General features: G+C 35.9%; 1 long non-coding RNA gene across 1 annotated transcript in view; it reads right to left on the reverse strand.

The window, feature by feature from the left end:
* LOC135971145 (uncharacterized) overlaps positions 1-24,357 on the reverse strand; it is a 35,082-nt gene extending 10,725 nt beyond the window's left edge. The window contains exon 1 of the long non-coding RNA XR_010587223.1: positions 24,315-24,357. This is a non-coding gene — a long non-coding RNA (uncharacterized lncRNA). The remainder of the gene's footprint in view (positions 1-24,314) is intronic.
* Between the last annotated feature and the right edge of the window lie 226 nt (positions 24,358-24,583).

Here is a 24,583-nt window from a genome sequence, read left to right on the forward strand (position 1 = left end):
CCTCTTTTATTCTTAATCTCTTGCCCAAAAATAGAGATACTCCCTTGTATCTGTGAGTACACCCAAGTGAAAATCTATATTGTAGTCACATAATACACTAAAATCTTGAATAAATATAAGGAGTACTAAACATCCTGAATAAAATTCGTTTAGTGAAGCTGGGAACTATCATGCTGTCACTGGATTTTCTGATGTTTTAAGTATATTTTATCCCTTTTAACCTCAGCAAAAGCAGTTTTAATAATGAAGTACTTATATTTAAAAACTAAGCTCTGACTGAAATTAAAGTCACCCAAAGAACCAGGCAGAGGTTGGAGGTATTCTAAGCAGAAAGAACCGGGCATGTAAAGGCTCCTGGGCACAAAGGAATGTGGTGTCCTCCAAGAGCATTAAGAAAAGCAGGTGTCTGGAGCTTGTAGCAAGGGTGTGAGTGAAGCAAGATAAATTCTCTGAAGTAAGCAGGAGTCACATCACGCAGTGCTTTGCAGGCCCAGTGAAAGATTTTATTTTCATTTCAAGTTAGAGAAATGTTTGAGTTCATGTTTCTAAAATATCATTGTAACTCTTACAAGAGAAATGGATTGCTAGGGAACTTGACCTAAGAATAAAATAAAAAAAATAGATTCATTCTTTAATTCAGCAAATATTTATCAAGCATTCAAAAATCTTCTTGAAGCTTATATTCTACTGATGGCAGCCAAAAAATACAAAAGAAAATAAGTAGCATATTAAGTAGTATGCTAAATGGGATAAGTGATTTTAAAACAAATAAATAGGGAAATGGGAAAGGGATTGTTGAAAGGGTGCAAATTTTAGTTAGGGTAGCAAGGGAAGGCTTCACTGAGAATGAAACGTTTACATGAAGACATGAAGGAGTCTGAAAAGCAAATCAGGCAGCTTACTGAGGAAACTGTATTCCGGGAAAAGGACACAGCAAAGTCAAGGCAGCTAGATTGGGGTGAATGGGGGAAGAATAGTCAATAAGTTCTCAGAAATAAGAGAAAAAGATCACGGAAGCCTTGAGGGACATCTAGAACTTTGACTTTTGGCCGGGCACAGTAGCCCACACCTGTAATCCCAGCACTTTGGGAGGCCAAGGCAGGTGAATCACTCAAAGTCAGGAGTTCGAGACCAGCCTGGCCAACATGGTGAAACCCCATCTCTACTAAAAATACAAACTTAGCTGGATGTGGTGGCATCCTGTAATTTCAGCTACTCAGGAGGCTGAGGCAGGAGAATCACTTGAACCCCGGATGCGGAGGTTGCAGTGAGCCAAGATCATGCCACTGCACTCCAGACTAGGCAACAGACTGTCTGAAAAAAAAAAAAAAAAGAACTTTGACTCTGAGTGACATAAAAGCCAGGAAATGTTGGTAAGGAAAGAAGTGACATGACTGACTCATGTTTTTGCAGGAGCTTTCCGGCCACTGTGTTAACAAGACTATAACTGGATAGGAGAAATAAGAAGACCAGCTGGGAAGCTGCCACAACAATCTAAGAGACAAATGATAGTGGCTTGGGGACAAGACAGTGGAATAAATGAGGAATGCTTTGAGTCCAGTTACAATTTGAAATTAGGGCCAACATCACTTGTTGTTGGATCAGATGAAGAGGTGAGAGAAAAAGAAGAGCTTAAGACTTCTTCTAAGAATTTTGACCTAAACAACAAGCAAAACAAAGATGCTGTTTCCTAAAACGAAAATAAAGTCAGTTTGGGGAGGAAGGTGAAGAGTTCCATATTAGACCAGTTAAGTTTGACATCCATGTAGCAATGATAAGTAGGTAGTTGTTACAAGTCTAGATTTCAGGGAAGCACAACATTTTAGAGATATAATTTGAGGAGCTATTAGTGTATGTATTAATAGTTCTTGTTTCAATCCATGATATGAAGTGAGATGACATTGGGAATGAATGTTAGATAAGAAAAATAAAAGAAACAAGGACTCAATCCTAAGTATCTCCAATATTTAGATATTAGAAAGTAGCAAAGGAAAGAGGAGAAGAAAAGTAAATAGGATAAAAACTTGGAGAACCAGCACGGTGTTTGAGCTCGGAGAATGCACAGACTGCCTCCTCAAGTGGGTTCCTGATCCCTGTGTAGCATAATTGGGAGACACCTCCCAGTAGGGGCCAACTGACACCTCATAGAGGCGGGTGCCCCTCTGGGACAAAGCTTCTAGAGGAAGGATCAGGCAGCAATTATTTGCTGTTCTGCAATATTTGCTGTTTTGCAGCCCCTGCTGGTGATACCCAGGCAAACAGAGTCTGGAATGAACCTCCAGCAAACTCCAACAGACCTGCAGCTGAGGGATCTGACTGTTAGAAGGAAAACAAAAAGAAAAAATAGCATCAACATCAACAAAAAGGACATCCACACCAAAACCCCATCTGTAAGTCACCAACATCAAAGAACAAAGGTAGATCAAACCACAAAGATGGGGAGAAACCAGAGCAGCAAAGCTGAAAATTCTAAAAACCATAGCACCTCTTCTCCTCCAAAGGATCACAGCTCCTCGCCAGCAAAGGAACAAAGCTAGACAAAGAATGACTTTTGCGAGCTGACAGAAGTAGGCTTCAGAAGGTCAGTAATAACAAACTTCTCCGAGCTAAAGGAGGATGTTCTAACCCATCACAATGAAGCTAAATGCCTTGAAAAAAGGCTAGACGAATGGTTAACTACAATAAACAGTGTAGAGAAGACCTTAAGTGACCTGATAGAGCTGAAAACCATGGCATGAGAACTACGTGATGCATGCACAAGCTTCAATAGCCAATTCAATCAACTGGAAGAAAGGGTATCGGTGATTGAACATCATATTAATGAAATAAAGTGAGAAAAGAAGTTTAGAGAAAAAAAGAGTAAAAATAAAGGAGCAAAGCCTCCAAGAAACATGGGACTATGTGAAAAGACCAAGTCTATGTTTGATTGACATACCTGAAAGTGACAGGGAGAATGAAACCAAGATGGAAAACACTCTTCAGGATATTATCCAGGAGAACTTCCCCAACCTAGCAAGGCAGGCCAACATTCAAATTCAGAAAATACAGAGAACACCACAAAGATAGTCCTCAAGAAGGGCAACCCCAAAACACATAATTGTCAGATTCACCAAGGTTGAAATGAAGGAAAAAATGTTAAGGGCAGCCAGAGAGAAAACTTGGCTTACCCACAAAGGGAAGCCCATCAGACTAACAGTGGATCTCTCGGCAGAAACCCTACAAATCAGAAGAAAGCAGGGGCCAATATTCAATATTCTTAAAGAAAAGAATTTTTCAACACAGAATTTCATATCCAGCCAAACTAAGCTTCATAAGGGAAGGAGAAATAAAATCCTTTACAGACAAGCAAATGCTGAGAGATTTTGTCACCACCAGGCATGCCTTACAAGAGCTCCTGAAGGAAGCACTGCACATGGAAAGGAACAACTTGTACCATCCACTGCAAAAATATGCCAAATTGTAAAGACTATCGATGCTAGGAAGAAACTGCATCAACTAACAGGCAAAATAACTAGCTAACATCATAATGACAGGATCAAATTCACAAATAACAATATTAACTATATATGTAAATGCAAAAAATGCCGCAATTAAAAGACACAGACTTGCAAATTGGATAAAGGGTCAAGACCCATCAGTGTGCTGTATTCAGGAGACCCATCTCGCATGCAGAGACACACATAGGCTCAAAATAAAGGGATGGAGGAAGATCTACCAAGCAAATGGAAAGCAAAAATAGCAGGGGTTGCAATCCTAGTCTCTGATAAAACAGACTTCAAACCAACAAAGATCAAAAGAGACAAAGAAGGTCATTGCATAATGGTAAAGGGATCAATTCAACAAGAAGAGCTAACTATCCTAAATATATATGCACCCAATACAGGAGCACCCAGATTCATAAAGCAAGTCCTTAGAGACCTACAAAGAGACTTAGACTCCCACACGATAATAATGGGAGACTTTAAGACCCCACTGTCAATATTAGACAGATCAACGAGACAGAGGATAATAATGATATCCAGGATTGAACTCAGCTCTGCACCAAGCTGAGCTAATAGACATCTACAGAACTCTCCACCCCAAATCAACAAAATATACATTCTTCTCAGCACCACATCACACTTATTCCAAAATTGACCATATCGTTGGAAGTAAAGCACTCCTCAGCAAATGTGAAAACACAGAAATCACAACATACTGTCTGTCTCTCAGACCACAGTGCAATCAAATTAGAACTCAGGATTAAGAAACTCATTCAAAACTACACAACTACATGGAAACTGAACAACCTGCTCCTGAATGACTACTGTGTAAATAACAAAATGAAGGCAGAAATAAAGATGCTCTTTGAAAACAATGAGAACAAAGACACAACATACCAGAATCTCTCGGACACATTGAAAACAGTGTGTAGAGGGAAATTTATAGCGCTAAATGCCCACAAGAGAAAGCAACAAAGATCTAAAATTGACAACCTAACCTCACAATTAAAAGAACTAGAGAAGCAAGAGCAAACAAAATCAAAACCTATCAGAAGGCAAGAAATACCAGGATCAGAGCAAAACTGAAGGAGATAGAGACACACACACACAAAAAAAACCTTCAAAAGCTCGATGAATCCAGGAGCTGGTTTTTTGAAACGATCAGCATAATTGATAGACTGCTAGCAAGACTAATACAGAAGAAAAGAGAGAAGAATCAAATAGAAGCAATAAAAAAATGATAAAGGGGATATCACCACTGATCTCACAGAAATACACACTACCATCAGAGAATACTAGAAGCAGCTCTGTGCAAATAAACTAGAAAATCTAGAAGAAATGGATAAATTCCCTGGACACATATACCCTCCCAAGACTAAACAAGGAAGAAGTTGCATCTCTGAATAGACCAAAAACAGGCTCTGAAATTGAGGCAATAATTAATAGCCTACAAACCAAAAAAAGTCCAGGACCAGATGAATTCACAGCCAAATTCTACCAGAGGTACAAAGAGGAGATGATACCATTCCATCTGAAACTACTCCAATCAATAGAAAAATAGGGAATCCCCCCTAACTCATTTTATGAGGCAAGCATCATCCTGATACCAAAGCTTGAAAGAGACACAACAAAAAAAGAGAATTTTAGACCAATATCCCTGATGAACATTCATGTGAAAATCTGCAATAAAATACTGGCAAACCAAATCCAGCAGCATATCAAAAAGCTTATCCACCACGATCAAGTCAGCTTCATCCTTGGGATGCAAGGCTGGTTCAACATAGCCAAATCAATAAACATAATCTTTCACATAAACAGAACCAATGACAAAAACCATATGATTATCTCAATAGATGCAGAAAAAGGCCTTCAACAAAATTCAACAGCCCTTCATGCTGAAAACTCTCAATAAACTAGGTATTAATGGAACACATCTCAAAATAATAAGAGCTGTTTATGACAAACCCACAGCCAATATCATACTGAATGGGCAAAAACTGGAAGCATTCCCTTTGAAAACCGGCACAAGACAGGGATGTCCTCTCTCACCACTCTTATTCAACATAGTGTTGGAAGTTCTGGCTAGGGCAATCAGGCAAGAGAAGGAAATAAAGGGTATTCAAATAGGAAAAGAAGATGTCAAACTGTCCCTGTTTGCAAATGACATGATTGTATATTTAGAAAACCCCATTGTCTCAGCCCAAAGTCTCCTCAAGCTGATAAGCAACTTCAGCAAAGTCTCAGGAGACAAAATCAATGTGCAAAAATCACAAACATTCCTATACACCAATGACAGACAAACAGAGAGCCAAATCATGAGTGAACTCCCATTCACCATTGCTACGAAGAGAATAAAATACCTAGGAATCCAACTTACAAGGGATGTGAAGGACCTCTTCAAGGAGAACTACAAACCACCGCTTAACGAAATAAAAGAGGACACAAACAAATGGAAGAACATTCCATGCTCATGGATAGGAAGAATCAATATCATGAAAATGGCCATACTACCCCAGGTAATTTATAGATTCAAGGCCATCCCCATCAATCTACCAATGACTTTCTTCACAGAATTGGAAAAAACTACTTCAAAGGTCATATGGAACCAAAAAAAGAGCCCGCATTGACAAGATAATCCTAAGCAAAAAGAACAAACCTGGAGGCATCATGTTACCTGACTTCAAACTGTACTACAAGGCTACAATAACCAAAACAGCATGGTACTGGTACCAAAACAGAGAGATAGACCAATGGAACACAGCAGAGGCCTCAGAAATAACACCACACATCTACAACCATCTGATCTTTGACAAACCTGACAAAGCAAGAAATGGGGAAAGGATTCCCTATTTAATAAATGCTGCTGGGAAAACTGGTTAGCCACATGTAAAAAGCTGAAACTGGATCCCTTCCTTACACCTTATGCAAAAATTAATTCAAGATGGATTAAAGACTTAAATGTTAGACCTAAAACCATAAAAATCCTGGAAGAAAACCTAGACAATACCATTCAGGACATAGGCAGGGGGAAGAACTTCATGACTAAAACACCAAAAGCAATGGCAACAAAATCCAAGATAGACAAATGGGATCTAATTAAACTAAAGAGCTTCTGCACAACAAAATAAACTACCAGCAGAGTGAACAGGCAACCTACAGAATGGGAGAAAATTTTTGCAATCTACCCATCTGACAAAGGGCTAATATCCAGAATCTACAAATAACTTAAACAAATTTACAAGAAAAAAACAAACAACCCCATCAAAAAGTGGGCAAAGGATATTAACAGACACTTCTCAAAAGAACATATTTATGCAGCCAACAGACATATGAAAAAACGCTCATCATCACTGGCCATCGGAGAAATGCAAATCAAAACCACAATGAGATACCATCTCACACCAGTTAGAATGGCGATCATTAAAAAGTCAGGAAACAACAGGTGCTGGAGAGGATGTGGAGAAATAGGAACACTTTTACACTGTTGGTGGTAGTATAAACTAGCTCAACCATTGTGGAAGACAGTGTGGCGATTCCTCAAGGATCTAGAACTAGAAATACCATTTGACCCAGCCATCCCATTACTGGGTATATACCCAAAGGATTATAAATCATGCTACTATAAAGACACATGCACAAGTATGTTTATTGTAGCACTATTCACAATAGCAAAGACTTGGAACCAACTCAAATGTCCATCAATGATAGACTGGATTAAGACAATGTGGTACATATACACCATAGAATACTATGCAACCATAAAAAAGGATGAGTTCATGTCCTTTGCAGGGACATTGATGAAGTTAGAAACCATCATTCTGAGCAAACTATCACAAGAACAGAAAACCAACCACCACATGTTTTCACTCATAGGTGGGAATTGATCAATGAGAACACATGGACACAGGGCAGGGAACATCACATACCGGGGGCCTGTCAAGGGGTGGGGAGCAGGGGGAGGGATAGCATTAGGAGAAATACCTAATGTAAATGACGAGCTGATGGGTGCAACAAACCAACATGGCACGTGTATACCTATATAACAAACCTGCACATTGTACACATGTACCCTAGAACTTAAAGTATAATTAAAAAAAAGAAAGAAAGTCACTGGATATAGCCATGTAGACTAAGAACAAAAAAAAAACAGGGAGAAAGAAGGCTGACTATAAAATTTGTATGTAAAGACAAGGAAACTAGAATAGCCCAAACAATTTTGAAAAAACACTTTGAGGATTCAGATTAGTAGACAACACAATGTGGTACTGGATAAATAATAGACACACAGATTAAAAGAACAGAATAGAGAATTCAAAAATAGATCTACACAAATATGAACACAATAGACTTTTGACAAATATGCAAAAGAATTCAATGGAGACAGTATAGTCCTTTCAGCAAATGGTCCTGGGATAACTGAACATCTGTATGGAAAAGCAGAATTAAACCTCAACCCATACCTCACACCTTGTTCAACAGTTAACCCAAAATGGATCATAGGCCCAAATGTAAAATATAAAACTTTATACAGAAGCAAATTTTCTTGACCTTGGGTTAAAAAGTTCTTAGATTTGACATCAAAGCATGACTTTTTTAAGGACAAATTGGGCTTTATCAAATTTTAAAACTTTTCTCTGTACAAAAAATATATTAAAGAGAATGAAGAGACAAGTTGAAAGTTAGGAGAAAATATTCACAAATAACATATTCAACAAGGGGCTTCTATATAAAGTATATTAAAATTTCTCAAATCTTAGCCAAAGAAAAACAAATACAATATAAAATGGGCAAAAGATTTTAACAAACACCTCACCAAGGAAGATATATTGATAGCAAATAACTACATGGAAAGATGCTCACCATTATTGTCCTTAATGAAATACAAATTAAAATCTCAATGAAATATCACTATAAACCTAATAGAATGTTTAAAATTTAAAAGATGGAAGGGTTAGAGAAGGGGAGGAGAAAAAGAAGAAAGAAAAAAGAGGAAGAGAAACTGACAATACCAAGTATTAGCAAGAAAGTAGAGCAACTCAAAATTTAATATACTGCTAATGGGAATGCAAAATGATACAATAACTCTGGACAACACATTGACAGGATTAGTTTTACAATATATGAATATAAATGTGTTTTTGAAAAAGGCTAGAAACAGGATGGTAGCTAGAGGAGGATGTGGAGTCAAAAGAGAGTTTTTAAAGAAAAAGTTATATCTACATGTTTGCAGGCCAATAAGAAAAGTCCACTTGAGGGGGAAAACTTACTAGTGAGGGAGGGAGAGCAAAGAATTGCTAGATAAATTTCTTCAACTACACAAGAAAAGAAGGGACCTTGGCAGAACGGAGATGCTGGCATTTGCTGGGAACGTGAATGATTCATTAGAGCAAATAGGAAAGAAAGCAGAACATATGAGGACAGATACAAAGAGGTGAGTAGATGTTGTGGTTAGCTTGTCCAAGTTCTCTTCTGATTGCTTCTATTTTCTCAGGGAAATAAAAAGTTGGGAGTGGTGCCGGGGGAGGAGGTTTTATATGAAATTATTATCTAAGAGTATGGGAGAGTGAAGAGACTAGGGAAATATAGTATAGATGGATTTAAGAAATATTTAGTGACTCAATAATGGTACAATCCTCTGAAAACTAATTCCTATCTAACAGTAAGATACAGCTTTAGTTCTAAAAAGAGAACCTCAAAAAAATAATATTAGATGGGACCAAAACTTTATTCAACTGTAATTAACTCTTAAATAAAAAAGGAATTTTGACATCAGAAACTGCGAAAGTAATCATCCAAGGTAAGAAATACCCAGATAGCCTTATGTAAATATTTAAATACACAAAGTAATATAAACAGAAATATCAACACCGCAAAGAAACCTGCAGTTGATTATTTCTAAAAAATGGAAACCAATCGTGAGGCATAAAATGTGACACAGGATTGCAAATGAAAACATATTAAACTCAAAGAATTATTTGGAGGAACTTATTTAAACCCAACCACATTCAGAGTCAAACTTCACTATGTCTATAATTTGGCTCTTTTAATTTTAGAGATGAGAACTTAAGAAGTATATACAGAACTAATTAACATAGGTGTCTCTGGTATGAGCACCAAAAATAATACAATTTAAAATCACCAGGAATATTCTGGACATGGTAGAAAAGAGAGTAATTCCTCATTACTATTTCAAGGACATTCCACTTAGAGCCCACAGAAAAAGAAAGAGAATTAGCAGCTGCCAAACAGCACGCAGTCCACAATTACCACCTTCAAAAGCAAACCGTTCTTACTGTATCCAGAAACCATTCCCAAAGTAAAAGATTTAGAGGAGGGATTTGAAAGATGCCTGAAATGAAGTTCCTTATATGGTTAGGGACAGATAGCCAAAATGTCTTAGTGAAGCATCCAAACTTATTATTTCCAAATTGTCCTTATAAGTTATAAAACCACATAAGAAAATTTGGCTTCTATACTTCCAAAAGCATTTCAACTAAATGAATAAATGATCTATGGAAGCCATGCTCTGAAAATTACATTAGAATAATTTAGAAAATGACAGCAGGATGATTATGTTGCCTGTTAGTTGCCTTTTTCTTGGTACAGAAAAGTCAACTAATTAATATAAGAAAGAAATGTATGCCAAAAAAGCACTTGCCTTCACTTTTGGACAGGGAGCTAAAAATGTGGGAGGGGATAGAATTTTTAGTATCAACACTACAGAATATGATAGGATCTTACTTAATCTTATAAAAGTGAAATCATTAATGGGATCAAATAGTCTGCCAAGCAATTCATTCTCAATATTATTTTTTACAGTTAATTATCTATTTTCCTTCTCATGGTAATCAACATGGCCTTATATTGTATGTATTCCACTGTACTCAACCTGGTAGGCAGTGTTGACCAAGTGTTTTAAGCAAGAGGTGATATTACCATAACTTTCTAAGTAGTATAACATAAACTCCTGGGCACTGACTTATTTGGCACTGCACTGTGTCACTAAAATCCAAGCATTTAATGGCAACAAACAAGGAAGAATGTCAGGCAAGAACATAAAGTAACAAAGGCATTCCATGCTAAATAATAGAGAACATCCTGCAATTGTTCCTTTGGTTTTGCTGATGAATAAAACTGATGGTAAAGTTCTTGTACTAAATAACATACCACTGAGATTTCTTTATCTATGATTGAGGAGGGTTGAGGAAGAGGGCAGTGAATTAGCCTCATTCTTACTCTGTAATTAAGAAAAACAATGATTTTTTAAAATTATTTTTCCCTGATTTCAAAGCCTTCTGTTTTAATTGATGTTCACTGGATATTGCCTCAGCAATTAACAGGCCATTATTATGTATCTTTTTTCTTGCTTATTTGACTTAAAATGCTTTACTTGCACTTCAAAGCCATCTACAGACACACACGCCCACACACGTGCGCACACACACACACACACACACACACACACCATAAAACTCAACTACCTAAAAGTGTGGCTGAACATTCAGAGATTATTTATTTATCAAACCAATTTGATTTAAAGGCCATATTCTTTATCTTCTCTTTCTTTCACTTTATATTTTTAAACTTTTGTGGTAAAAAGATCATAGGGTTAATGGATTTCATCTTTTAAGAGAAAAAAATGCTGCAAAAATCTTTTCTCCTTCAACATTGTCCTATGCTTCCTCACATTTGCATAACAAATTTTTAACTGATATTGAATTCTGCCTCCAAAAACTCTGACTGAAAAAGTCAATAGGTTTGTTGGCATACACTGACGGGCAAGGAAAAATTCTTTTAATATTCAACACAGCTAATAATATCTTCCTAGGACCACAGCATGGTATCTTCCCACCCTCACCTCACCTCCAAAAAGTACATGAAGGGTAGATAAAGATATAAATATGTGCTTTTAAAAGTGTAATTGGTAAAAACGAACATGCAGCAATCCCCAGTTTAGAACTTAGATTTTGTTGTAAACAATCATCTACATTATTTGGGCACAGATTTTCCCATAGAAACAATAGTACAAATGGTGTTTCAGATGCAAGGAAAAAATTCTTTTCAACATAAAATAAACATTCAAACAGTTCATTATTTTATTTAAACACATATTAGCTAAGATACTTCAGTTGTGCATAATATAAATAAGGCTTTCAAAGGCATAGAAAGAAAATTTACTACAAGGATATACGGATGTTTTGTGTAACCCCAAGACATGAGTCCCATGGTGAATTGGAGAGCCACCATGGCTTTCTCTCCAACACCAGGTCCTACTTATGTCAGTAAAGCTGTTTCATTCTTTTCTCTTGTTCTGCAGATGGCGTTTCTGCAACTCATTACACATGGCAGATTATAGCTGTTTCACACCTCTTTAGTATATACTTTGCAAGTTGCAACCACTTTCATATGCAGACCTGATGCTCTTAATGCCAACTTTTCAGGTGAAAAAAAAAATTTTTTTTTGAGATGGAATCTCGCTCCATCACCCAGTCTAGAGTACAGTGGTGTAATCTCGGTTCACTGCAACCTCCGCCTCCTGGGTTCAAGTGATTCTCCTACCTCAGCCTCCCAAGTACCTGGGATTACAGGTGCATGCCAGCATGCCCAGCTAATTTTTGTATTTTTAGTAGAGATGGGGTTTCACTATGTTGGCCAGGCTGGTCTCAAACTCCTGACCTCAGGTGATCTGCCCGCCTCAGCCTCCCAAAGTATTGGGATTACAGGCATGAGCCAACACATCCGGCTACAGAAAATTATTAAATATCTGACATGGATCATGTTTTTCACCTCATAACTTGAGAGGGCAGGTCATAAAGTATTAATTCATTAATTGAAAGATACATATTGATGACCCAGCATGCACTAAACACTATTCTAAACATTCAGTTAGAAAATAAAAGAAATATGCTAGCTCTCAAGAAACTTATAAAAGTGGAAAGCCACTTCATTCCCCATAAGCAGAGGGGATTCTACCACAAATATCCAACCCAGGAGTACTCTTGTCCCCATGGGTTAGAAACTCCCTTCCTGCATACAAAGGCACCTGGAAACGTGGCTGAAGGAAACCCCTTTCACCCCACCAAGGAGCACCACTAGGTACTAGTGGGAGATCCAGCAGCATGAGATAAACCACGGAGACAAAAATATCACCACAAGACCTATGTCACTGAATCACAGCCCAAAAACGTAACTGAGGACCTTTGTACTAAATCTAAACAGACTCACTGCCTGCTAAAATAAAAAATTAAAGTAGAACTCATTGTCTCCTAAAATGACAAACAAAATGTCAAGAATACAATTTAAGAATCATGCGTCACATCAAAAAGCAAGAAAATCTCAATTTGTATGAGAAAAGACAAACTACTGATACCCACACTGAGATGAATCAGTGTCTAAAAAAGATTTTAAAGCAACCATCATAAAAATGACTGAATAAGGAATTACAAATTATCTTAGAATAAATGAAAAATAAAAATAACAGTAAAAAATGAAAATTATTAAAGAACCAAATAAAAATTATGAAACTGGAAAATACAATAATAGAGGTTTTTTTAACATTCACCAGATGGGCTCAATAGTAGAGTAGGGGTGACAGAGGATAGGGCCAATAAACTTAAGAACAAATCAATAGAATTTACCCAATAAAAACAAAGAAAAAATAGACTGAAAAAGAAATGAGTCCCAAGAACCTACAAGACTATCAAAAGATCCAATATTCACATTATTTGAATTCCAGAAGAAGAGGAGAAACAGAATGGAATTGAAAGAGTATTCAGAGAAATAATGACTGAAAACTCTCCAAATGCGGTGAAAGATATAAACACAAATTCAAAAAGCTAAGTGAATCCCAAGTAGGATAAACCCAAAGAAATTCACTCCAAGTCATTTATAAAAACTCAACTATATGAATATTCTAAACACATCAATTAAAAGGCAGAGATTGTCAGACTGGATAAGAAAACACAGCCCAACTACATGCTATTTATGAGAAACATACTTCCAATTCAACAACACAGGTAAGTTGGAAGTAAAAGACTTCTGGTTGCAAAATGGCAGTGTAGAAACAAACTGGCTTCACTCCTCCATAAAGAAAACCAAAAACAAACATACAGCACCAAGATTTTCACCAGCAACATCCCAGAACACAAACATGAGAATAAGAGAGTTCTCAGGGCCACAGAAAAGTGAAAAAACTGAAAAGATGGTAAGAGAATCAGACTTCTATATCCACAACATATATCCCCCATTCTGCCCAGCACCAAGCACATAGAAAATCTGCTCCCAATTCATCATTTTTATGCTGGAAAAGGTGAAACTGAGGTGGTAAATCAGCTTCCCTACCATCTTGGGTGCCATGGCAGAAGACCTTTTTTGCCTTAACACATAGGAAGCATTGTGACTGCCTGATGGGAGAAATATCCCTAAGGACAGGAAGAGACAAAGTGGGAATAGAGGGCTATCATCCCTGGCCCTGGAAACTGCTCTACCAGTTGGCCTAAGGAGATGCCAAATCAGAATAGCCATTCACCTGCCCAATACTGTAGGAGATACATTCCACAGGTCCCCTGGGCACAAACATCTAGCCAGCTTTGATACACTAGTGGGATAATGCCTTTGGGACCTTCCCAATTCAAGACAGGCAGTGTTCCAATTATTTAATAAAAACCAAGATGAACCTGAACTTAAGGGGCCACCCAGAGCCAAAAAGGAGGCAGCAACCTAGTAGTAAAAATTTCCTAAGCAAATGTATCCAATAAAACCAAAACAAAACAGAGAAGACTGTAATAATAATCCTTCAATGCAAAGACACATGCATATATACACAAGAAACAACAGAAAACAGGGAACTATGACTTCACCAAAAGGACAAAGCAAAAATCAAGTGACTAACTCTAAAAAGATGGCAACTTGTGAACTCTCTAACAAAGAATTGAAAATAGAAATTTTAAGGAAACTCGGTGATCTCCAAGATAACAGAGAAAAGCAATTCAGAAATTTATCACAGAAATTTAAAAGAGATTGCAATAATAGAAAAAGTCAAACAGAAATCTTGGAACTGAAAAACACAGATGCTTAACTCATTACAGGCACTGAACAGCAAAATAGAACAAGCAGATGAAAGAATCAGTGAGCTTGAAGATCAGCTATTAGAAATACATGGTCAGAGGAGGAAAAAAGAATGAAAAGGAACAAAGACTGCCTACAAGATATACAAAATTACCTCAAAACACCAAATCTAAGAAATATTGATGCCCAAGAGGGAACTGAGTGAGACCAAGGGGTAGAAAGCTTATTCAAAGGGATAATAACAGAAAACCTTCCAAACCTTGGGAAATATGTAAATATCTAGGTACAGGAAGGCCTGAGGACACCAAACAGATTCAGCCCAAATAAGACTACCCTAAGAAACATAATAGTCAAACTCTCAGAGGCCAAGGACAAAGAAAGGATCCTAATAACATGTAACGAAGCTCCAATACATCCGGCAACAGACTTCTCAACAAAAACCATACAAGCCAGGAAGGACTAAAATGGCACATTCAAAATATTTAAAGAAAAAAAGCTGCCATCCAGTAATATTGTGTCCAGCAAAATTCTCCTTCAACTATGAAAGAGAGATAAAGTCTTTCCCAGACAAACAAAAGATGAGAGAAATTCACCACAACCAGACCCATCTTAAAAGAAATGCTAAAGGCAGTTTTTCAATCTAAAAGAAAACAACCAGTAATGTGCAAAAAATAAAAATTTTCAAGGTATAAAACCCACTGGTAAAGTTAGGTACACAGACAAACCCAGAATACTCTACAACTGTAATGATGGTATACAATCCACAAATAACTCTAGTATGAGGCCCAAAAGACAAACCTATCAAACACAACAATAGCTAAAGCAACTGGCTAAGAGTAGAGAATGTAAAAATTGAGACAATTAAAAGTCAAAATGTGGGGGGATGGGTTAAAATGTAGAATATTTTGTCTTTTACCTTTGTTTATGTCTATTTTTATATTTTTGATCTAAGATAAGTTGTCATCTCTTTAAAATAACTTGTTATATCTATAAGTGTTTTCTGCAAGCCTCATGGCAACCATAGGGCAAAAATCTCTAGTACAAACACTAAAAATAAAAAGCAACAAATTAAAACATACTACCAGAGAAAATCACTTAAACATAAAGTAAGAAAAAAGGAGTCTCAAAACAAGCAGAAAATAAGCAATAAATGGCAGTAATAAGTCATTACTTATCAATAATGACAATGAATATAAATTGTCTCAATTCTTCAATTTAAAGGCAGAGTGGCTAAAAGGATAAAGAAACAACATACAACTATATGCTGCCTTCAAAAAACCCACTTCACTTATAAAGACACACATAGACTGGAAGTGAAGAGGTGGTAAAAGATATTCCACATGTACCTGCAAACTAAAAAGAACAGGAGTGTCAATATTTACATCAGATAAAATAGACTGCCAATGTAAGGTCGTAAAAAGAGACAAGGTCATTATATAATGATAAAGGGGTCAATTCAGCAACAGGATATAAAAATATAAATATATATGCATCCAACACTAGACTTTCCAAATATATAAGGCAAACATTAATAAATCTAAAAGGAGAGATATACTACAATATAAATAATTGCAGTATATTACAGTATGTAATACTATCCTAGTTGGAGACTTTAACACCCCACTGTCAGGAACAGATCATCTAGATACAAAATCAACAAATAAATAGCAGAGTTAAACTACACACTAGGTCTAATAGGCCTAACTGACATTTACAGAGCATTCCATCCAACTGCTGAAGAATACACATTCTTTCCTCAGCACATGAAACATTATCCAGAATGGGCCATATGTTAGGCCACAAAACAAATCTGAACAAATTCAAAAAATAGAAATTATATCGTCTCTCTTCTCACAAAAATGTGATAAAACTAGAAATCAATAAGAAAAACTTTGGAAACTACACAAACACATAGAAATTAATAATGAGTTAATAAAGAAATTAAGGAAGTTTTAAAGTGTCTTGAAGCAAACAAAAATAGAAACATAACACATCAAAATGTATGAGATATGCAAAAGCAACACTAGGAGAGAAGTTTATAACAATAAACATCTGTATCAAAAAAGTAGAAAGACTTCAAATAAATAACCTAATGATGAAAATCAAGGAACTAAGGAAAGCAAGAACAAACCAAACCCAAAACTAGCAGAAAGAAAGCAATGATAAAGATTAGAACAGAAATATATGAAATCAAGATTTTTAAAAACTTTCATTTTAAGTTCAGGTGTACAAGTGCAGGTTTGTTACACAGATAAACTTGTATCATGGAGGTTTGTTATACAGATTATTTCATCATCCAGGTATTAAACCTACTACCCATTATTTATGTTTTTATGCCCAAGAAAAGGCCCTGGTGTGTGTTGTTCTTCTCTATGTGTCCATGTGTTCTCATCATTTAGCTCCCATTTATAAGTGAGAATATGCGGTATTTGGTTTTCTGTTCCTGCATTAGTTTGCTAAGGATAAGGGCCTCCAGCTCCATCCATGTCCCTGCAAAAGATGTAATTTCATTCTGTTTTATGGCTGCATAGTAGTCTATGGTGTATATGTGCCACGTTTCCTTTATTCGGTCTATCATTGATGGGCATTTAGTCTTTGTTATTGTGAATAGTGCTACAGTGAACATGCGTGTGCATGTGTCTTTATGATAGAATAATTTATATTCCTTTCAGTATATACCCAATAATGGGTTTGCTGGGTCAAATGATATTTCTATCTTTAGGTTTTTGAGGAATTGCTACACTATCTTCCACAATAGCTGAACTAAGATTTTTAAAAATACAAAAGATAAATGAAATGAAATGTTGATTTTTGAAAAAAAATTTTAAATGACAAATCTTTAGCTAGCTAGGAAAAAAAGACAGAGGATGCAAATAAATAAAATCAGAAATGAAAAAGGAGACATAACAACTGATACCACAGAAATACACAGAATTACTACAGACCATTATGAACAACTATATGCCAACAAATTGGAAACCTAGAAGAAAGAGATAAATTACTGGACACATACAACCTACCAAGACTGAACCATGAAGAAATAGAAAGCCTCAACAAACAAATAATGAGTAACAAGATCAAAGCCATAATAAAAAGTCTCTCATCAAAGAAAAGCCCAGGAACTGACAGCTTCACTGGCAAATTTTACTAAATATTTAGAGAACTAATACCAGTCCTAGTTAAACTCCAAAATAATAATAATAATAAAGAGTAGGGAATACTTCCAAACTCATTCTAGAAGACCAGCATTATCGTATAACAAACTTGATAAGGAAAAAGCAAAAAAAAGAAAACTACAGGTCAATATCCCTGATAAACATCTGTGCAGAAATTCTCAACAAAATGCTATGAAACTTAATCCAACAACACATCAAAAAGATAATACACCATGATCAAGTGAGATTTATCCCACAGATGCAAGGATGGTTTGACATATGCAAATCACTAAATGTGATATATCCCATCAATAGAATAAAGGACAAAACCTATATGATAATTTCAACTGATGCAGAAAAATGACAATTTTATAAAATTCAACATTCTTTTGTGATAAAAATCCTCAACAAATTAGGCCTGGAAGGACCATACTTTACATAATAAGTGCCAAATATGACAAACCCACAGCTAACATCATGCCGAATGGACAAAAGCTGAAAGTCTTTTCCTCTAAGAAATGGAACAAGATAAGGATGCCCACCATCAATCAACACTCTAATTCATCACAGTCTTAAAAATTCCCGCCAGAGCAATTAGGCAAGAGAAAGAAATAAAGGGCATCCAAATTGGAAAAGAGGAAGTCAAATTGTCCCTCTCTACAAATGATATTAGTTTATATCTAGAAAATCCTAAAGACTACACCAGACAAATCTTAGAACTGATCAATGAACTCAGTAAAGTTGCAGGATACAAAATCAACATAAAAAAGTAGTAGCATTTATTAAATATATGCACCAAGAGTAAACTATCTAAAAAAAGAAAGAAAGTAATCCCATTTACAATAGCTACAAAAAATATAAAGTATGTAGAAATCAATCTAAAGAAAGATCTAGACAAGAAAAAACTATAAAACTCTGATGAAACAAATTGAAGAGGACACAAAAAAATTAAAAGATATTTCAGGCCCATGGAGTGGAAGAATTAACATTGTTAACATGTTCCTACTACCCAAAGCAATCAACGGATTCAATGCAATATCTATCAAAATACCAACAACATTCTTCATAAAAATAGAAAAAATGTCTAAAATTTATATGGAATCACAAAAGACCCCAAATAGCCAAAGCAATCCTGCTCAAAAAGAAAAATGCTGGAGACATCACACTACCTGACTTCAAAATTTACTACAAAAGTGTAGTAACCAAAACAACATGATACTGGCATAAAAATAGATATATAAGCTAATAGAACAGAATAGAGAGCTCATTTATTAATCCATGCATTTAGAGCCAACACATCTTTGACAAAGGCACCAAGAACATACAATGGGGAAAGGGCAATCTTTTCAATAAGCAGTGATGGGAAAACAGAATAACTACATGCACAAGAATGAAACTAGACTCCTATCCCTCCATACACAAAAATCAAATTAAAATGGATTAAAGACTTAAATCTAAGTCCTGAAACTATGAGCCTACTAGAAGAAAACATTGGGGAAATGCTCCAGGATATTGATCTGGGCAAACATGTTTCGAGTAAGACCTCAAAAGCACGGGAAACCAAAGCAAAAATAGACAAATGGGATTTACATCAAGCTAAAAAGCTTCTGATTGCACAGGAAACAGTCAATGAAGTGAAAAGACAACCTGTAGAATGGGAGAAAATATTTGTAAACTATTCATCTGACAAGAAATTAATAACCAGGATATATAAGGAGCTCAAACAACTCAATAGGAAAAAAGTGATTAATCTGATTAAATAGTGGACAAACAGATTAGATATTTCTCAAAAGAAGACACATAAATGGCCAACAACTGTATGAAAAAATGCTCAACATTATTAATCATCAGAGAAATGCAAATCAAAACCATAATGAAGTAAAATCTCACCCCAGTTAAAATGGCTTTTATCCAAAAGACAGGCAATAACAGATGCTGGCAAGGATGTACAGAAAGGGGAACCCTCATATGCTGTTGGTGGGAATGTAAATTAGTACAGCAACTATGGAGAAGAGTATGGAGGTTCCTTAAAAAACTAACCACTACTGGGTATATTTCCAAAAGAAAGGAAATCAATATATTGAAGGGATATCTGCACTCCCTTATTTATTGCAACACTATTCACAATAGCCAAGACACGGAATAAATCTAAGTGACTATCAACAGATGAATGAATAAAGAAAATGCAGTATATACACACAATGGAGTATTATTCAGTCATTAAAAACAATGAAATCCTGTTATTTGCAACAACATGGATAGAACTGAAGGTCATTATGTTAAGTCAATCAAAAAGAGACAAATGTTTCATGTTCTCACTGATATATGTGGGAGCTCAGAAAGTGGGCCTCATGAAGATAGAATAGATTAGTGATGACCAGAGGCTGGGAATGGTAGAGGAAAGGGAGGGATGAAGAGGGAAAATATATATAAATGTATTTATTACCATTAAACCATACATTTAAGAATAAGCATTCTACTGTAAAGACACATGCACACGTATGTTTACTGTGGCACTATTCACAATAGCAAAGACTTGGAACCAACTCAAATGCCCATCAATGATAGACTGAATAAAGAAAATGTGGCACATATACATCATGGAATACTATGCAGCCATAAAAAAGGATGAGTTCATGTCTTTTGCAGGGACATGAATGAAACCATCATTCTCAGCAAACTAACACAAGAACAGAAAACGAAACTCCACATGTTCTCACTCATAAGTGGGAGCTGAACAATGAGAACACATGGACATGGGGGTAGGGGCATCACACACTGAGGCCTGTCGGGAGGTAGGGGTTGGGGAAGGGACAGCATTAGGAGAAATACCTAATGCGGATGATGGGTTGGTGGGTGCAGCAAACCACCATGCATGTATATACCTATGTAACAAACCTGCACATTCTGCACATGTACCCTAGAACTTAAAGTATAATAAAAAAATTCTCAATAAAATACTGGCAAACCAAATCCAGCAGCCTATCGAAAAACTTATCCAACATGATCAAGTCAGCTTCATCCCCAGGATACAAGGCTGGTTCAACATATGCAAATCAATAAATGTAATTCATCACATAAACAGAACTAAAGACAAAAAAAAGAATGGCAAAGATCACAAATTTATAGGTGTATTTTACCTCAATTTTTAAAATGTAAATTTTTTAAGTAAAAGAATGGAAAAAAGATACACTATGCAAAAACTGACCAAAAAAATAGAGAGCAAGACAATCTTAAAATATACAAATAGTGTAAATGATGATTTTAGATTATAACAAGTAATATGAAGACAATAAAATAAAATGATGTTATGTGATGGAAAGTGACTGAAACCAGGGGTATGCTGCTTTGGATTGAATTGGAAGACATTTCTTCAGAGGTAGCATCTAAGGTTATTCCTGAATGATATGAAGGAGCCAGTTATGCAAAGATCTGAGCACAGCATGGAAAAGGAAAAGGAACTTGAGTACATAGAGACAAGGCAGGAATGAGCTTGAAGTGTTATCAGAACAGCAAGAAGGCCAGTGTGTCTCACAGTACTGTGATCTAACGAGATAAGATCAAAGAGGTAGGCAGAGGTCAGATAATGTAGGGCACTGTCAAACTTGGATTTACTTCTGAGCACAATGCAAAGCTTCTGGAGGCTATTAAGCTAAGGAGCAGCATGATTTAATTCACATATTTCTAACGAACACTCAGGCTGCTGTGGGGAGTACAGGCATGACAAAAATGGAACCAGGGAGACCAAAGCTCTCATAGTTCTCTTGTTCTCGGGAAGGCTTTAAGGCACATATGATAAAAGAGTCAGGACTAAGGAAAGGTGTCAGAATAGTAGGTGGAAGTAAGAGGAAATTGAAAAGAGTGGAGACAGGCAATGGGTAAGGAATTGGGGATGATTAAAATAATGGAAGTAATATTAGGGAATTAAAGAAGAGTATGGGACAGAGAATACCCCCACAAAACTAAAGGTCACAGTTTGTCCTGGAAGTCAATCTGTATAGATTTTGTAATGCAGTCCACAAGAAAAGTTCTGGGTATCATCAGGAAATCCACTGAGCCAAACACAGAACAAAATTCTATCCTTATTAAAAACTCATAGATAATTCACACCAGAAATACCATGTGACTTCTGGTTAATGAACCTCAAAACAAACATAATGAGTCTGGAGAAGGTCCAAAGACACAAAATTAAAATGATAAAAGATATCTATTTGAACACAAACTAAAATAATTAAGGTTCTCTCTTATGAAAATATTAAGACTGTAAAGCAATGGAGATAAATATCCCCCAAAACATGGATCAGTTATTATCTCCTCAATGTATTCTAAAGTATTAGAACAAGCACTCTCTTAAAACTTAAAAAAGTAGCCTGGGCCTGGTAGCTCATGCCTGTAATCCCGACACTTTGGAAAGCCAAGGCAGGAAGACGGTTTGAACTCAGGAGTTCAAGACCAGCCTGGGCAACATAGTGAGATCCTATCTCAGAAAAAAATTAGCCATGTATGGTGGCATGACTGTAGTCCTGGCTACTCAAGAGGCTGAGATAAGAGAATTGCTTGAGCCCAGGAGGTCAAAGTGGTAGTGAGCTGTGATTGCACCACTGCCCTCCAGCAGCGTGAGTGATAGTGAGACTCTGTCTCAAAAAAAAAAAAAAAAAAAAAGGACTGTTATGATAAATACTTTACATGGGGGGAAGAATATGAAAGTGTCTCCTCATTTAATCACAAAATATAAATTCAAAAGGATGACGAATAAAAATTAACATACCAAAGAATACTCTGTTGGTTTGGAGTTTCAGAAAGAATTCTCAGAAATAATGATAAAAAACAAAATTCAGTTAAAATAGGGAGAGAAGAGTAGAATGGCGCTTTCAACACCATGAAAACAAATTTCCTTTTATAGTGTTTGAGCACAGTACACCTTTAGGAAAAGTTCAAAAAGTTTTGAACCATATTAATTTTCAAACAATTGTTATATGACATATGGACATGGCAATGACAAAGTACAATGCTCCCTTAGTCCTGCCATGAACACTTAAATCAGCAATTGCCAACATAGCCAGAAAACTGGTAGGAGGACTATACAGTTTTATAGACTCATCAGTTACTTTGCCATGTGCCTCAGTAAACAAGGTAACATTCAGACTGAGAGGCTGAGCACTAGAGCTCATAAACGTTTATTAAAAATCAATATAGGATTTTTTAAAATAGACAAATCCTTGAACTTCCAGTTAAATACGAAGAATTGAACATACTTTGTTTCTACTATCTCTCTTGAAATTCATTAAAATGATGATGAAAAGATTTAAAGCTCATAAGAATAAAGTGAGTCCAAGAAGCAATAACAGAGACTGAATTTTGGAAGCTAGGAAGAGGATTAGAGAACAAGAAAATTCCCAAATCAAAAAAAACTAGAAGCTAGCTGTTTTTGGACCTTAGAATCCAAGAGATTCTCAGAAATTGGAGTCATCATAGCATGCAATTGAATTTGATACAGGAGGACTGTTAAATAATTTGCATAAGACACTGTTGAAAACACAGATTCCCTCCTCCACCCCCACAGATAACTTAGAGAGATTAAATCAGGGAGACTGTATCTATATAAAACCCAGGCAAGTTGAAAAACAGAAGGATTAAGTGAATGTCTATATACTGAACAATGAGATGCATGGGTCCTCTCTCCTATTTGTCTCCAAGAACACTGGCAGACTTTAAATATCCTAGATAAGAGGTTAAAAGAATCATCTTTGAATTAACTGACCAGCACAAGTTAGGGAAAAATAAAACTACAATAACAATTGAAATTCCATTCCTGAAAGACCCAAGTCAAATAATCCTTCGGTGAGGACCACCAATCAGCAACCTACATCTCTGCCACAAACATACACACACTTAAATTTACACACAACACTTCCAAACAGCTTTCTAGTGCCTCACTCTTCAATGTGAACAGGTAGACAAGCAACATCAGATATTTCAGAAAAGCCTCCTACACGAAACAAAGACCAAAATGAACTGGAGTGTCAGAAACAGATGTCTTAAAGGGAGCCTGATATTTTACTTATTTTCTTTAAAGATGAAGAAAAAAGTACTATATATATGAAGAAAAGAGTGGCAAACTTTTAAGAAATACTCAAAGATCAAGAAAAAACTCTTGGGAACTAAAAATAAGATAGAAGAAATGTGAAGAAGAATTAGAAGACGTGTTTAAAGAAATCTCCAGAAGTAGAGCAAATAAAAAAACAGAAAATGGGAAGGAGGAAAAAAAGAAAATTTAACAAGTCCAGGATGTCTACCATCGAAGTAACAAGAGTTCCAGAAAGAGAGAACAGAGGAAAGGAAATAAAGAAAATTATCAAATAAATAATGCACAACCTATTTCAGAATTGATAAAGTTAAATTTCTAAATCAGGAGAGCTTAACACAATAGACAGAAAAAGACTCATGCTGAAACAAAAGTATACCATCATGAAATTTCTCCACATATGAGATAAAAATACATACACTAGAAACTTTCAGAGAGATAAATAAAACAGGAAACAAAGAAAGGATAAGGCATCAGAATGACATTAAACTTCTCACTGGAAGAAAGTATACAATAGAGAAATACCTTCAATATCCTGAGGGAAAATTATTTCCATCCTCAAATGACTCTAAGATAAAAATAAAGATACTTTTAGATATATGTCATCAAAAATCTATTTTCCATGTGTTCTTTTTCAAGATCCTGAAGGAGATACTCTTTCAAAATTAGAGACTAACCCACTGTATTAGTGTTCTATTGCTGCTGTAACAAGTTACCACAAACTTAGTGGTATAAAACAACTTACATTTATTATTTTACAGTTCTACAAGTCAGAAGTCCTAAAATCAATGTGT

This window comes from Macaca fascicularis, chromosome 6 (genome assembly GCF_037993035.2).
Source record: "Macaca fascicularis isolate 582-1 chromosome 6, T2T-MFA8v1.1".
In the NCBI taxonomy this organism is placed as follows: Eukaryota; Metazoa; Chordata; class Mammalia; order Primates; family Cercopithecidae; genus Macaca; species Macaca fascicularis.